The sequence below is a fragment of the Microcebus murinus genome, chromosome 3 (genome assembly GCF_040939455.1).
Source record: "Microcebus murinus isolate Inina chromosome 3, M.murinus_Inina_mat1.0, whole genome shotgun sequence".
NCBI classification, from domain to species: domain Eukaryota; kingdom Metazoa; phylum Chordata; class Mammalia; order Primates; family Cheirogaleidae; genus Microcebus; species Microcebus murinus.
The window spans coordinates 104,958,194-104,976,415 of NC_134106.1; the positions used below are offsets into that span (position 1 = coordinate 104,958,194).

The following is an 18,222-nucleotide window of genomic DNA, read 5'->3' on the forward strand; positions in this document are numbered from 1 at the left end:
TTAAGTGCTATTAAATATCTTATAAGATTGGTCAGGGAGAAACCTGACAAGTATCATTTTGCCTATGCTTTGAATTTAGGTTACACTGCTGTGATTTTTTTAGTGAAAGAAAAATCTTGTTGCTGGATGCAGATTCAAAGACAGTATTTGACAAACTGTTAAAAACATACAAGGACTGTCCAGAAAGTATGAAGCCATTGCTAATGTCACAAGAGCATACTACATGGCTGCATACTTTCCAGACAGACCTTGTATAGCAACAGAATCAGCTCCATTTTCCTTGCGTCTACAGCCCTAGTTAGCAGTGAGTAGAATAGTCTCTCCCAGCTCTCCCTCCACCACCTTCCTCCTTCAGATGTGATCCTTGCAGGGCTCCTGCATCAGCAGAACTCGGCTAATCAAAGAGCTACAGGGCCTTCCATTGTAAAGACTAGGAGAATATGATAGCACAAGCCCATCTCACCACTGCTCTTAAATGTGCCACCTCCTGACTCCCAGTGCCCAGAACTCACATTTAAAGTATCTTTAGATATATTTCATTTCATCAGGAGTCTTTATCTGTGACATTATTTTATTGTTAAAACTGAAAGTATGTGAAATTATAATATTTGCTTCTTGTTAGCAACATTTCTCTTTAGGCCCAAATTCTAAAACACTTCTCTTTGGTGCGTAAAGGCGATTTCAAGATATTTATTATGAGATATAAATGTAAGAAAGCACACTTAGCCAAGTATTGCATCTTAAGAAAGATGTTCCTCGATTCCTGGTAAATAAAATTCATACTTCTCTTGCACTCTTGTGTCCCCATTCTGACTTACTTTTTTTATTTTAACACTCCTTGCTCTTTAACATTACATAGTTTATTTATTTTTTGATTAATTGCCATTTTTTGTACTATAACTTAAGGTTTATGGTGAAAGAAGTTTTCCTTTTTTCTACTAAAATTCTAAATACTACAAAAATGATCAATAAAAAGTTCTTCAATATTTATGAATGGAGGAATTAATTGATAAATGATGCATTGGATATTTTGGAAAAATTTTTTTCCTTCTGTGAACAACCCTAATTTCTAAGTTTGTATCTCCTCAGTCAGCTATTAAAGAGACTCACTTTACGTTTCTATTCAGATTAAAATAAGTATTTTATCTTATATGGAGAAAACCCTAAAGATTTGACCAAGAGACACCTAGACTTGGGTTACAAAATCAATGTACACAAATCAGTAGAATTCCTATACACCAATAATTGTTAAGCTAAGAGTCAAACTGAAGACTCAATATGATTCACAATTGCTATAAAGAAAATAAAATACCTAGAAATATACTGAACCAAGAAGGTGAAATAGACCTACCATTTGATCCAGCAATCCCACTACTGCATATCCACCCAAAGAAAAACAAGTCACTTTATCCAAAAACACCTGCATTTTCATGTTTATTGCAGCACAATTCACAAACAGAGAAGTGGAATCAACACAAATGCCCTTCAATTCATGAGTGGATTAATAAAATGTGGTATATGTATACCATGGAATACTACTCAGCCATGAAGAAGAATGACTCAATGCTTTTTGAAAAAATTTGGATAGAAATAGAGACCATTATGCCAAGTGAAATATCTAAAGCAGGCGTCCTCGAACTATGGCCTGCGGGCCACATGCGGGCTGCCGGCCCTCCAGGTGTTTTTGCCACTGCTGTCTGTCATGCTTAGCAGCCGATTCATCCTGGGCCCACAATGAGCACTCTCCAATGGTCTGAGGGACAGTGAACTGGTCCCCTGTTTATAAAGTTTGAGGACCCCTGATCTAAAGAATGGACAAACAAACACCTCACATGCTCACCATTAGATTGGAACTAACTGATGAGCACACATGTTCATAGAGGGGAGTAAATCTCAAAGGAATTCAAGAAGGGCAGAGGAGAGAGGAAGGAATGGGCAAAAACCTACCTAACAGGTATAATGAACACTATCTGTATGATAGGCATATTTTACACCCTCACACGAGCATTGCAAAAGCGATCCATGTAATCAAAAACATTTGTACCAAAAACATTCATATTACTTTGAAATAAAAAAATAAGATATATTTTCTTTAATTCATGGACATTCAGATTTCCTTTCTTGAAACAGTCCCAGAGAAATAAATAGTAATATATCCTAATGTTTCAAATAATAAATGTTTTTATAGTTGTTTTCTGTGCAATTTCCTTATCCTTGTATCTTCATTAGGTGATACGAACACTAGTGTATTGTGCGTTGGATCATTTACACCAGATCTCATTTTAGGGAAAGCCCCATGTATCTGGCAATAGAATATGATTAATCAACAATGACTGGAGAATAGCTACAGCTTAATTACCCATAGCTAAACTGTCGCGCCCGCCTCGTCAGCAAGGAAGACGCGGCAACAGGAGTTCTTCTGACCGTGCTTTAATGGGGTTCCCTTTAAACTTACATGATGCGGAAGACCCAGCCCGGCAGCGTGCAAGCTGCTATATACCCCAGAAGTACAACCCCTAAGCTGCGATAGGCCGCTCAACTGTCGAGCCACCAAAGCATTAGCCCATATCAGGACCCTTTGTTTGCATTTTTGTGCCACAGGGCAACCGACAATTATGCGTGCGCTGAACTTGTTAGCTGCTCTAGGCAAAGCCGGAAACAGGCGCCAACTTGTAATGGCGTTGACACCGCGCCCCACACTAAACAAGTCAACATCTAAAGAGAGGTAGGCTGGGTATGATGGCTCATGCCTATAGTCCTAGCATCTTGAGAGACAGAGGTAAGAATATCACTTGAGGCCAGGATTTCAAGACCAGCCCAGACAACATAGAATATTTTGTCTCTACAAAAAAAAATTAAAAATCAGCTATGTAAGGTGGTGTATGCCGATAGTCCCAGCTACTTGGGAGGCTGAGGTGAGAGGATTGCTTGAGCCAAGGAGTTTCAGGCTGCAGTAAGCTATGATCATGCCATTGCACTCCAGCCTGAGTGACAAAGCAAAATCTTGTCTCAAAAGAAAAAAAAAGTAGTATCACTAAGCATCTTCCCTCCACATTTAGTCTATTCTGCTTCATAATTAGCCCCAGCCCTCTTATAATGCACCATCATTCATAATCTCAGCAATGAGCAAAGATATTATGCTCAGTACAGTGGTTTATACAAAGATGTATAACATGTAGTTCCTGACCTTAACAGATTAAAATTTGCATTTTATTTCAAAAACATTAACTTATTCATATTGTAAATAATAGCAAAAGATGTACATAATTTTATTTACTTTAAAACTAAGACATAATTAGAAATCACTCTTAATGCATGCCTTATCAAACCGTTTCTGACTCCCCTGACATTATCCCAAAGTGTTGAAGTTCAAGTCGTGTTTCCTTTAAAATCAATGTGGAATTTCTGGTCTAGGTCATACCATGTGTGACTTACCACTGTTAATATACAAATAATTCCAAGCTTTTGCTTCTCTCTACTCATGAAAAAGACTATTTTGCCCTGTTCAGTTTCTTATCATTCCTTAATTTCTGAAAAAAATACTGCCTTCCAGGCTAATTATTTTTGAGTTTTGTTGGTTTCATTGTTTCTTCCCTTTGTTTGCTTGCTTTTGTTTTGTTTTTGCTTTGTGGGATTTAAAACTTGGACAAAAGAAGAATGAGAGGAAGGAATGAGATGGAGTGAGAATTGAAGAGGAAGAATTTGAAAACAGGTGAGTCAAAGGAAAATGGAAGAAAAAGAGATTTTAAAGGCGTTGCTTCAGTCAATGTGTGCACTTCACAGTGTTTGAGAAATGTACACAGTACCCTGGAGTATCTTTAAACTTGCTTGTGGGTAGTGTTTCTTTGGTCAAGTCACTGCTCTGAGTTTGGATCATGTCCATGGAACTACATAAGTTAACATCTTTATTCTTCCTTTCCATAAACATTTATTCAATGTTTATTCTGTGCCAGGCATTGTGTAAGTATATGCTTATTTAGATGTCAAAAACCAAGTGAAAACCTCAGCCATCATGGAGCTTACACTTTGGGTATAGAAGAAAACAAATGGTCAAAAAAGAATACTTGCACAAAAGTAGCTATCCTCAGGGATGTGGAAAAAGAATGGTCAAGAATATTCCAGGTAGAAAGAACTCTTAACACAGAGGACTTCAGGCTAGATCATGCTTGGCACTTTAAAGCCCTAGCAAGCAGGCCAGTTCGGGCAGCAGAGTTATGTAGTGTAAGCAGAACATGCCTAAGCTAAGGTAAGTAAAATAAGGAGAGCCATATTACATAGAACTTTGTGGGCCAAAGGAAAGAAACACGGTTGGTTTGCATGTTTGTTTGTTTTGAGAGTTGTTTTCCAGAAGTCATAAAAAAACCTTTAGAATTTCAGGGATGCCTTATACAAGACAGTGAAATTTGAGTCAAGGCCAGAATTAAAAGGCTGCACACTCATGAAGAAAATTCCAAAATTTCCACAGAAATTTTTCAAAAGAAGACAAAATAATGGCCAGCAAACATATAAAAAATGCTCAACATCTCTAATCATTAGAGAACTGCAAATCAAAACCATAATGAGATATCACCTAACCCCAGTGAGATTGGCCTCTATCAAAAAATCCCAAAACAACAAATGCTGGCAAGGATGTGGAGAGACAGGAATACTCTTACATTGTTGGTGTGACTGCAAATTAATGCAACCTCTGTGGGAAAGAATCTGGGGACACCTCAAAGAACTAAAAGTAGAAATACTATTCAATCCAGCAATAGCATTATTAGGCAACTACCCAAAAGATCAAAAGACATTCTATATAAAGACATTGCACCCGAATGTTTATGGCAGCACAATTCACTATTGTAAGGACATGGAAATAATCTAAGTGCCCGTCAATTCATGAGTGGAGTATTAAAATTTGGTATATGTATACAATGGAATATTACTCAGTTATAAGAAATGACAGTGATCTAGCACAGCTTATATTTTCTTGGATTGAGCTTTAGCCTATTATCCGAAGTGAGGCAACACAAGATAGGAAGAATAGGCTCCACTTGTACCCACCATCCAATTGGTACTGACCGATCAACACTATGTTGCTCACATGATAGTAATATTCCCCAGGGATGGGGGTTGGGAGGTAAACTCACAACTATACGACATGGTGAGCATTGTGGGGGGCGGGGGGGGGGGCGAGGGCATGCCTCTAACCCCCAGTAGGAAGAGGCAATGATATATAATGTAACCAAAATGTTTGTACCCTCATAATACCCTGAAACAAAATAAAAAAAGAGAAAGCATAGTAAATATTAAAGTTTCTTACAAAATATTAAATAATAAGTGAAAATATGTACTTATGATGACCACAGAGAGAGTACAACTAACATGTATTAAAGACATATGATCATTTCTTTCTCTGTTAATTTCAGGATATACCCATCTAGAAGTCCTTTAAATTAACAAATATGTGAAATAATTTTCAATGTTAATAGGATGGTAAATTCTATTTTGTGTTTAGCCAGAGTCCTATGGCCTAAAAGAAATAAAGGTGTTTTAGTGTATTTTTCTTTGGATAGCTTTCTTTGATAATTTGTGATGTTAAATATTTTAAATAGAATTACTGTTTTAATTAGAAAATCAATTAGCGAATATTCATTAAGTATTAATAGTTGTTAAATAATAAAGTTATAGAGATATACAAAAGTATAGACTTATTTTTTCCTTTTGCTCACAAACTTTTACATCAAATTAAAGAGATACATATCCAAACATTAAAAAAATGAAAATTGCAGGTAAATATCTTGACTTAGAAACAGTCTACATTTGTTGAGGGTCACACACACATGAAAAAAATCTATATGGCCTGGACCTTATTGGCATCGAAAGGAAGATGGATCATATAAAAGAAATAAACATAAGAGGCAAAACCATTGGAAGGTCCTCAACATGGTAATTAGCTTTTATTATAAATTGTTAGTTGAAGTGTAGCGCACAGACAGAAAAGTGTGCAGATCATGTGTGAAGACTTAAATAGAAACACATGTGGAACTACTACAGAGACAAAAAACAAACAACAAAAAAATGAAATTAACATTGATAACGTTCCGGAAGTCTGCACATGCCTCATCCCAGGATCCTCCTTCCCCCCAGAGGTAAACACTATCCTTATTTCTAATATCATAGGATGGTTTTGCATATTTTAAGCAGAATATTAATATAAGTGTGATCTCACAGTGTATGCTATTTTGTATTTGGCTTTTTTTTTTCAATATTTCTGGCTTCTTTTTGTTCATTTTTTTTTTTTTTGTGAAGAGCACACATTTTTTGGTTATAGTAGCATCATTCATTTTCATTGCTGTATACACAGTCCTTATCCAATGATGATGGTTCAACTTATGATTTTTTTATTTTATCATGGTGCAAAAGTTATGCTCATTGAGTAGAAACCCTGTGTTGAACTTTGAATTCTATCTTTTTCCCGGGCTTGTGAGATGCAGTAGGATACGCTTTCATGATGTTGGGCAGTGGTAGCCAGCTGAAGCTTCCAGTCAAGCACATGATCACGAGGATGAACAACCAACACTCCATAGTGTACTCTGTTGCCAGTGTTTCTGGGATATTATTTTGCCCAACTGTAGGCTGATGTAAGTGTTCGGAGCATGTTTAAGGTAGCTCAGACTAAGCTATGATGTTTGGTAGGTTAGCTATATTAAACTTATTTTTGACTTAACGATATTTTCAACTTACAATGCTTTATTGAGATGTAGTTGTTGAGAAGCATCTGTGTAATATACCATTGAATGACTATATCACGAAATATCTATGCATTCTAATGTTGAAAGACATTTGCCTTAGACATTTGTCTTAAGTATTTGGTCATTACTAATATGCTACCAGGGTCATTTGTGTACATATTAGTCTTTTTATGTACAGATTTATGTTGGGTATATTCCGTGGAGTGATATATTCCTTGGACTGCTGGGTGATAGGAATACATACATTCAGCAGAGAAGATAAAGAAAAATAGCTATCAAAAATGGTTTTATCATTTTATTTACCCAAAAGTAGTGTATGAAAGTTTTCATTCTCCACATCATACCAACGCTAAATATCATTAATCCTTTAAAATTTAACTGTGCTAGATATGTGTGCCAGTATCACAGTGTGGCTTAATTTTCATTCCCTTAAAAAATGTACTGGTCATTCTGGCTATTCTCTTTTGTGAAATGCCTGGTCAAGTTCTCTTGCCCTGTGCTTGCTTTGGCAGCATGCCTACTAAAACTGGAATGATACAGAGAAGATTAGAATGGCCCTTGCAAAAGGATTAAACTCAAATTCTTGAAACATTACATATAAAAATAAGTTCTCTTGCCCATTTTTGGAGCAAGGAGGGGTGATTGAATGTTTTTCTCTTATTAATTCATGTGAGTTCATTTTATTATACATTCTAGATGTCAGCATTTTAGATAAAGTAACTACAAATTTTTTAGAAATTTCATCATGTTATATTTAGCAAAACAACCCTCCTATAGTTGCTTTTGTATGTGCTTTGATGTAAGAGTCAAATTCACTTCTCCCCTATTGGTATATCCAATTAGCACACAATTCACCCAATATAATTTGTTGAAAAATTGCTCTCACTACTCTTCCATGACTTATTTTACTTAATTTAATGTCCCCTTTTCTGCAATGTTGAAAATGGATGGTAGGGCACCAAGAATGGGGAAATGGAAAAATATTGGGTAAGTTAGGGCAAGAGCAAAGATTTGAATCTGTAGTTTTAGCTGTGAGGATGGAGACAGTGTGATTCCAAAAATTTTTTGGAGGTTGATGGTTTCCTAACATATGGAATATGGAGTTCTGAGGGAAAGAGAACAATCAAGGATGACGCTTATTTTTTAGTTGCTGTAATTGAGAGTCCCATATGCCATTTGTGAGTTGGGGAATGTGATCAATGTTTCACATGGATTTTAGCTTCATAATATGGAAATCTTATTAAAGCATTTCTACAGAAAAAGAAGATTATGATTTGCAAAACTTCTAAAATTTAGCCATACTTTTAAACACCTAAATCAAAACCAATTGCCTCTGTTTTTCCAGGAAAAAACTGAGTTTTCTAGAAATTTTTAAAGCATTTGATTACATGGGTAGTATAGTGATAATACCATAGTACTTAGAAAAACTCATCAGATCCATTTTTAATAATGTAGACAATACTAAGTGTTAAGTAAATATTATTATTTAAGACTTCTATGTTTTCCACAGATTATTTTATGTTATTTCAATCTATATAATTAAATTATTATAAATAAAAATTATATGCATAGTATTTGGGGTAATTATTTTCACTCATTCTATACATTGCTAAAAGTCCCATGGAATTATATACAGATTTTCGTAAATATCTCTATCTTTATTTCATATTATTTTTCATTTTTATTATTGTTTCTAATTTAATTACATTGTGTACATACATACACACAAATGTTTTAAAAAATTGCTTGAGAAAATCATAGAAATTTGAATACTGTTCTCTTTTATTTTGATTATAAAGTGCTTTCCAGCCATGATAATTGACCTTTACTCCTAAAATTCATCCCTGGCATGGTAATTGGGTCATTCATGTAAGAGTAGCTGTTTAAGTTAAGTAAGCCTTTAAGTCTACATTTCTAAATTGCAGCCTGAGTTAAAGTTGCTTTAGAGGAATAAAAAAGTAGTTCCTCAAAAAAAAAAAAAAGATGAAGTCACTTTGACCATTTTAGTACTTGAGAAAGTAAAAACACCAAAAATTCTGACTCTGTGCAACAAAAGCACAAAAATTCCTTCTGTATAAATCTTTTAAAAGAAATGAATTGGAAAGTAAAGTTCATCTGTTAACTCATTCTTTACAGTGATATATAAAATAGAAGGAATAACATAAGATCAACTATGTTTATAATTCAAGAAAAATGAAAAGGAAGGAAACATGCATTTCATATTTCAAAAAAAACTGTGGATACAAGATGATGACCACTATATATAAATTTGGTGTTCTTTTGGAGAAATCTAATCAAAGAAAGTAGTAATTTAGTTTCTTTAAAGAAAGGTCATTATTGTATACTTTGATCACTTTGCCATTAATATACTGAAGTTTTCATAAAAATGATTCTATGCTAAAACATTCTAGAGATAGTAAAGGTATGATTAATAACAAACAATATTTTCTTTTCAAATTATGGAAGCTCTGTCTACCCAATAATATGGAAACTAACTAAAGATATCTTTGCAGTTGTTGGTTTGTTTTCTGTTTTGATATTTATTTTTTTTCTTTGATTCATAAAAGTGCATTTATTTTTACTATTTTTTAAAATGAAACAGAAACTTAAAATTTCACAGGCTCAATATTTCCTCATTGTAGAGTTGTAACCATGTGAAGCATATAGGCCAAGGATTGACATAATAATTGGAGCATCGAAATTATAAATATGAATATTTTCTCTGTAAACTACCAGGGAAGAGTGGTACACATATTTAGTGAACAATTTGCTTTTCAGTTCAGGCTAACTGATGATAGTACAAATACTACTATTGTGGGTAGGCATGTCAGAATGTTCCACCTTCCCATAGACATATGTTTGCTTTATAAAACTAAGCTAATATTAAAGTATGAGCTCACTTCATGATTACTGTTAATATATGGCCATCATCCCCATTTTTACAAATATTGATTTGACCTTGTAACTCACTCATTTAAATGAATTTAACACCCTAACTCTTCTAGGGCAAACATGGCTTCAAGACAGGTGGTCAATTTGGTAACTACATCCAGTCCTTATTCCCATTTCCAAGAGATTGTGGTACCCTTTCTTATAAAGACTGAATGTACGTTTCTTTCTTCCTCCGTGAAACCCTTTGTCAATATGAGTTGGCAGACAAGATGAAAGTACGTGCTCTTCCAGAAGCAGTGTCTCAAAAGTTTTTATCCAAATGACTGCATAATTATTATCTCTCCAGAAATCTTTCTGTGGCTGCTTTCTCCTAATTATCAGAAAGATCTTAATTTCTTCTCTTTCTGCTTCATCACCATAGTACTAACTCAGCCATTTGCAACAATATGGAAGGAACTGGAGACCATTATCCTAAGTGAAGTACCTAAATAATGGAAAAACAAACACCACATGTACTTATTATTAAATTGGAACTAATTGATGAGCATACATGTGCATAGAGGGAAGTAAAACTCAGTGGAAATCAAGCAGGGGAGAGAGGCGAGGATGGATTGGATGTAAACCAACGTAACGGGCACAATGAACACTATCTGTATGGTAGACGCACCTATTAATATAACGATGACTCAAGCGTTATAAAAGCTCTCCATGTAACCAAAATGATTTGTATCCCTGTAATACCTTAAAATTTAAAAATAGAAAAAAAAGAATTCTTGCTTATGGTGAATGTCCATTTTGAGACAACTAGAGAGGAAAGAACAAGCTTATTCTATAACAATATGAAACACTTACCTATATTGTCATATTTCTAAGGGAGAAACCTCTTGCTCACTTAAAATGAAAACAAACATCTTTATCAAAACAACACAAAGCAAATGCAAAGACAACATTAGTCGCCAGGGTTCAGTTTCATAATGTCCAAATTACAAATATAATAAGCCTTTTCTTGAAGATGGTTAGCATGTGATTTTCACTGCACAGAAAACTCAAAACTATATCTTCCTTCTCTCACTTGTATAAACATAGACTTTATTATAGAGTTTCCAGTTTCAGGTAAATACCTACATGAGAGTGTTTTGCAAAAACAATATTTTGAGTTAAATATTATAAGAATTTTTAATAAAGATTTAAAAAAATTATTAGGTATACTTTGTATTTTTGATAGCCTGTATTCTCAAAATTATTTTTGTTACATAATATAATCTAAATATATATTCTAGAGATACCAATGTTTATTTATCATTTTTGGTATTGTCTAAAAATTGAGGTCAGAACCACATTCTAGGATGCAGTGGTTTAGATCAATTAAATGGCTCTATAGTCAACTTCAACTCATGTCTAATTCATTAGTGTTCAAATGATCCTGCAAAATATATATACCTCTCAATTTAGTATAATTTTTATTATACTTATTAAAATGTTTTTAAAAATGTGAGTCACTCAAAACCCAAGTGATGATGGCTTTAAAATGCATGAGATAAGCTTTTGCATTGTAGTTACCACTATACTTTTTATTTACCTGAATTTACTATTAAAATCAATATTGCATTTGTTAAATATACGTTAAGTATTGCAGGCAGACATAAAGTCCAGAAGCTCGTGGAAGAATCTATCCCAGAATTAAGACAGGCTAAAATAGATCATTGCAGCCAAACTCTCTCATGGATAATTAAGAATGGACAGGGTGTAAAGCACATAGTAAAGAAAATCTATATAAGAAGCCATTTCCATTTGAATTAGTTGTTTTCTCTCCTAATGGAAGAAAATAATGATGAAGACAGTAGTGATAATGGTAATAATTATACTATTAATGGCAATTACCATTGAATTGAATGATTACTATGTGCCAGGGTCTAAGTAACCTATTTTACAAATATTATCCCTTAGTTCTCTATATGTGTGCATTATAATCCCCAATTAAGGTGAGAGAAATTCATTCTTAGAAATATTCGTACATATTCTTCCTAGGTAATACATTTAGTATACGGCAGAGCTAAGTAGGATTCATACATGGGGATCTCTCAGTCCAGAGCTCATACTTTTAGTGACCATACAGTAGTAAGTGATACTGAATTCCAGGATTCTTTTGACAGCTTTTTAGGTGATTTTTGTTACTGTTGTTTGTGATTGTTTCTCTGTGTATAATACCACAGTAATAGTGGTGCATCTCTAGCAAAAAAGGACTCATGTTTTAAAGTATTTTTTCAATTATCTCAATGAAATGATGTTTGTAAAGATTCCTTATCATTTTATTTTAGTCTTTCAGGAAGATAGCAATAAAAAGATATTTCATAATATCCATATTGATGTTTAATCCATTATCCTCATACTCACTTATGAGTAGAGATGGGAATATAGGTCTGGAGTAGCAGATATAATTATTCCAGTCAATCGTAACCTATACAGCAGTAACATAGATCTTAAATACACACTTCCTGGAGCCTGAATTTCTGTTGAAATACTTAGAATTTGGTCAATAGCTGGGATATCTGGCAATGGTCCCACTCTTGCTTGCATTTATTTTTAAAATTGTGTGTTTTCTTAAACATACAATGACATACCATGCATGTAATTTCTACAGTTTAAATAGGTACTATGGGCCTATTCCTGGTGCAGTAGGATCAACCTTTCTAAAACATAAATGTGATTATATTAATCCTCAGCTTAAAATACTTTGATGACTTCCAAATGGTTGTAAAATGCAATCCAAGAATTTTAGCATTGAATATGCATCCCTTGGATTAGTCAACAAATACCTGTTGATACCTACTACATCAGCTGTGGTGGTTTAAGGAGCAAATATTTATTGATTTCACTTAATAAGTCCAGAATGACACTGTTGAGAGGCTGGTGTAACAGTTCAATGACAACATGAGACACAATTCTAGTTGCTTTTCATCTTTCAACTCTGTTTTTCACAGTGTGCAGTCCTCTGTCCTCATGCTTATCACTCCCATGGTTGCAGGCTCATGCCTTTACAATAGTCAAAAGAAAAAAAAAAGGAAAGTGAGGAAAAACTGTGCCTGTATTAGGGAAACAATATAGCAGACTATATTGAAGAACCAAGATTACGTCATATTGGTCAGCTGCAATGGAGGTGGAGATTAAAGATATACATTCTAAACTTTGAATTAAAATAAACCTCTCTCATGATTCTTATGAAACAAAGTCCTGATGGAGTGCAGGACTCACTCCATCCTGTCTCAAAAACATGGCCAGTTTCCCCTGAAAACATTTGCTGAATATCAAACATATTGGATACAGGAAAGGAAAAGAGCTAAGATCAAAACATTGCAAGGTGAGAATTGAATTTCTCACAGGCTTCTGGGACTAAGATGGTAAAAGACCACCAGTTTCCCAATCAAAGCCATGGGAAGGCCACATAACTGGTCCAGTGAGTTTAAAATAGCAAAAAATATCAGCACTGCTGCTGTTGACCAAAACTAAATAAATAAAATAAAATAACAAAAATAATAATATCTTGTGGGTTTAAAATATATGCAAAAAATAAAAGACATGACCAAAAAAAGTGTGAATTATGGGAGGGTGCAAATGGAGTTTTAGATTTTCAGCAGCACATGCTTTAATAAATTTTTAAATAAAAGAAATACCCTGGTCATAGCCCTTCTGAATCCATTCATGATTATCATTTATTGATTTTATCCTTATAATTACCTGATAGTTCAGCAAGGTATAGATACATATATAAATACATAATAATGTCCTTTGATCTTTACAAACAATATTTTAGTCTTTTAATCAGAAAAATCTGACCCCCTATAATTTCTTCATACTCTGGATAACTTAATTCTTTAACTGTAAAATTTTTATGAATTCCTCTTTATCCTGTGCATTCTTTATTCTTAGTTCCTATATAGTTATATCGTATATATCTTTAGTTCCTATATATTTTGGGGGTCAAAAAGCAATTTATTTAGATTAGATTAATTATACTATTAATAAGTGTATATATTGATTTGGAGATAATTTATATGTTATGGCAGTATTTCTTCATCTCCAAGAATAAAGGATGACTTTTATGTAAGTCTTGATTTATCTTTCAATAATGTACTCTCAATTTCTTCATGTACATTCTTTTTGTTGTTAAATTTATAAATAAGTTACTAATATTTATTAATATAAGGTTGCTTATTTTTTGTTGAGTTTTTTTGTTATTTTAAATAGGTTAGTTTTCTTATTTATTTTTCTGGGTGTTTATGGCTAAATTCAAGACAATTTACTGATTTTTTAATCATAATTTTTATGTCAAATCACTTTATCAAGTTTATTTCAGTGGTTTGGAGGGAAAAATGGGGGTTATAGATATAAATCTATAACCTATAAATCTATAAATGGGGGTTATAGATATAAATCATACCATCCACAAGACAAATAATTTTATCTTTTTCCAATATTTATAGTTTATTCATTCTTGTGTTTTTACATATCTAAATACACAAGGAAATGTATATAATGCAGTGAGAGTTGTGCTATAATTGCTTTCCTTCTTTTAAATGGTTTTACAATTTTGTCTTGTAGGATAATGTTTGTTCAAGATTTTGGTAAATTGTTTTACTTATTTTTCTTACATTTCTATCATACCCATAATTGTCACTGGTAATGAATTTTGATATTACAAAATACTTTATTAGGATCTATTCATAGAATTGTTCTCTTTATTTCATCTTCAAATGTGTGAAAGTTAAAAAATTTTTCAAAAAAATTTCACATAACTCAGTAGTATTTTTGATCCAACTAAACCTCTACTTTTTTAAAATGGAAAAATGTAATGTATTAATTTTCAGTGTTGTGATAGATAGCCAAATATATTTCTTGTCCCACTTTTTTTTTATTTTTTTACTTTGTTGGTTGCTTATTTCTATTTCTCCATATTTTTGCTAGTTTGGTAAGAGTTTATCAATATTTTTCTCTTTTTTTTATTTCAAAATACTAAGGGGGTGCAAATGTTTTTGATTAATGGATCACTTTCACAATACTTGAATCACAGCTAGAGGCATGCCTATCACCCAAATAGTGTTCATTATACATAGTAGGTATATTTTTGCCCATCCCTTCCTTCTCCCTCCCCCAACTTGGTTTCCATTGAGTTTTATTTCCTTCTGTGAACATGTTGTCCTTGGTTACTTCCAATGTGATAGCAAGTACATAAGATGTTTGCTTTTCCATTCTTTAGAAAATTCACTTAGGATAATGGTTCCCAGTTCCATCCAAATCGCTGCAAAAGGCATTAATTCATCTTTTTTTATGGCTGAGTGGTAGTAGATGTTTACATATATATATATATATATATATATATATATATATATATATATATATATATATATAAAATATCATATTTTTTTGATCCACTCATGAATTAATGGGCACTTGGGTTGATTCCACATCTTTGCAATTGTGAATTCTGCTACAATAAACATTTGAGTGCAGGTATATTTTGATAAAATGACTTCTTTTCCTTTGGGTAGACACCCAGTAATAGGATTGCTGGATCTAATGGTAGATCCACTTTAGTTCTTTAAGGAATCTCCACTGTTTTCCATAGAGGTTGTACTAGCTTGCAGTCCCACTAACAGTGTATGAGCGTTCCTTTCTTTCTGCATCCATGCCAGCATCTATTGTTCTAGAACTTTTTAACTAAAGCCATTCTAACAGGGGTAAGGTGATATCTCATTGTGGTTTTGATTTGCATTTCCCTAATGATTCATGACATTGAGCATTTTTTCATTTTTATTGTCCATTTGTCCATCTTCTTTTGAAAAGCTTCTGGTCATGTCTTTTGTTCTTTTTGACTTGTTATTTATGCATAAGATTGCTGTGGTTATTCAGTCTCCTTTTTGGTTCTAAACAAAATGCAGAATGATTTTTTACGAGCTCTATGAAATTACGAGCTCTATGAAATTTTGATGGAGTTTGCACTAAATCTGTAAATCACTTTGGGTAGTATGGACATTTTAACAATGTTCATTCTCCCAATCCCTGAGCAAAATATGCTTTTGCATTTTTTGTGTCATCTGAGATTTCTTTCCTCAGTGTTTGTTTGGTGGTTCTCTTTGTAGAGATATTTTGCCTTCTTTGTTAGGTATATTCCAAGGTATTTTAGTTACTTTGTAGCTATTGTGAATTGTATTGAGTTTTTGATTTGACTCTCATCTTGATGGTTACACATTTCTGGTGTACAGAAATGCTATTGATTTGTGTGCATATATTTTGTAACTGAAGACTTAACTTATTTATCAATTCCAGGATTCTCTTGGTGAAGTCTTTGGGGTTTTCTAGATATAAGATCATATCATCAGCAAAAGGCAATAATTCGACCTCTGCTTTTCTAATGTATATACGCTATATTTCTTTTCTTGCCTAATTGCTCTGGCTGGGACTTATAGCACTATGTTGAATAGAAGTGGTGACAGTGGGCACTGTTGCCTTGTTCCAATTCTTAGTTAGAGTGCTTTCAATGTTTCCTCTTTCATTATGATGTTGTGGGTTTGCTGTATATATCTTTTATAATTTTGAGTTATATTCTTTCTATGCCTAGTATGTTGAGGGTTTTTATCATGAAAGTGTGCTGGATTTTGTCGAATGCTTTTACTGCATCTATTTAGATGATCATATGGTCTTTTTATTCCATTTATTTGGTGAATCACATTTATTGATTTATGTAATTTGAACCATTCTTGCATTCCTTGGATGAAGGCCACTTGGTTCTGATAAATTATTTTTTGATATGCTATTGAATTCAATTTGCTAATATTTTATTGAGGATTTTTGCATCTATATTCATAAGGGATATAAATGTGCAGATTTTTGTTGTTGTTGTATCCTTTCTTGGATTTAGTATCAAAGTAATACTGGCTTTGTAGAATGAGTTGGGGAGGATTCCTTTCTTTTCAATATTATAGAATAATTTCTGCAATATGGGTACCAGCTCTTCTTTGTAGGTCTGTTAAAATTTGGCTGTGAATCCATCTGGTATGGGGCTTTTTTGGTTGGAAGATTTTTTTATTACTGCTTCAATCTTGCTCTTTGTTATTCATCTGTTCAGGAGTTCTATATCTCCCTAATTAATTCTTAGGAAGTTGTGTGTTCCTAGAAATTTATCCATTTTCTCTACCTTTTCAAGTTTTGTGCATAACATTTTCATAGTATTTACTGAAGATATTTTGTATTTCTGTGGTATCAGTTTTAATATCTCTGTTTCATTTCTGATGGAGCTATTTGGGTCCTTTCTCTTCTTTTCCTGGTTAGTCTAGCAAGTGGTCAATTAATTTTTTTACTCTTTTTAAAAAATCAACTTTTTGTTTAATCGATCCTTTGTATTTCTTTTTGTTGTTTTCCATTTCATTTATTTCTGCTCTGACAGTATCTTTTTCCTTCTGCTGGCTTTGGGTTTTGTTTGCTCTTCCTTTTCTAGTTTCTTGAGATGTGTCATTAGACTGTTAATTTATGATGTTTCCATCTTTTTGATATAAGCATTTAAGGCTATGAATTTTCCCCATAGGACTACTTTTGCTGAACCCCATATAGTCTAATAACTTGTGTCACTTTTGTCATTTGGTTCAAGAAATCTTTTGATTTCCATCTTAAATTTTGTTCTTGATCCAATAGTCTTTCACCAACAGGTTGTTTAATTTCCATGACTGTGTAGAATTGAGTGCTTCTCTTGGAATTTATTTCTAGTTTTATTCCACTGTGGTGTGAAAAGACACATGGTATGATTTCTATTTTTTAGAATCACTTGAGACATGTTTTGTGGCCTAAGATATGATCAATATTTCTGATGAGAATAATGCTGATATTCAGCAGTTTGGGGAAAAATGTTCCATAAATGTCTGTTAAACCCATTCTTTCTACAGTTCCATTCAAGTACAGTGTTTCCATATTTGTTTTCTTCTTGGATGATCTGCCCAGCTCTGTCAGTGGGTATTGAAGTCCCTGTCGATTATAGTTCTGTCACTTATCTCTTTGCTTAGACCTAATAGAATTTGCTTTATGAATCTGGGCACCCCTGTGTTAGGAACACAAATATTTAGGATTGTTATGTCTTCTTTTTGAGTTGCTCCTTTTCCCATTATATAATGACCATCTGCATCTTTTGTTACCATTGTTGATTGTCAATATTATCTGATATGAGAATGGCTATGCCTTCTTTCTATTGGTGTCCTTTTGTGTGGAATATTTATTTTCATCCCTTCACCTTGAGTTTGTATGAGTCCTTGTGGATTAGATGTGTTTCCTGGAGACAACAGATATTTGGATTGTATTTTTTCAGCCATTCAGCCAGCCTATGTTTCTTAAGTGGGGCATTCAGACAGTTCCCATTGATTGATAGGATTGATATGTGGGATATTGTTCATTTCATCATGTTGGGCAGTTCCTTATTGCTTTGTTCCCTCTTATGCTAGTGTTTTATATGAGCTCTGTGCTTTAGCTTTTGGGTTGTTTTACCTTGGTGTCTATTGTGTTGATCTGTGTATAATGCAGTTCAGAATATTTCCTGCATGGCAGGTCTGGTCTT

At 33.3% G+C, this 18,222-nt stretch overlaps 1 non-coding gene across 1 annotated transcript; it reads left to right on the forward strand.

Annotated features, from left to right (window-relative positions):
• Positions 1–7,230: 7,230 nt before the first annotated feature.
• LOC142870306 (U6 spliceosomal RNA) lies at positions 7,231–7,337 on the forward strand. Its single transcript, XR_012918734.1, has one exon. It is a non-coding gene; the product is annotated as a U6 spliceosomal RNA (small nuclear RNA).
• Positions 7,338–18,222: the final 10,885 nt, after the last annotated feature.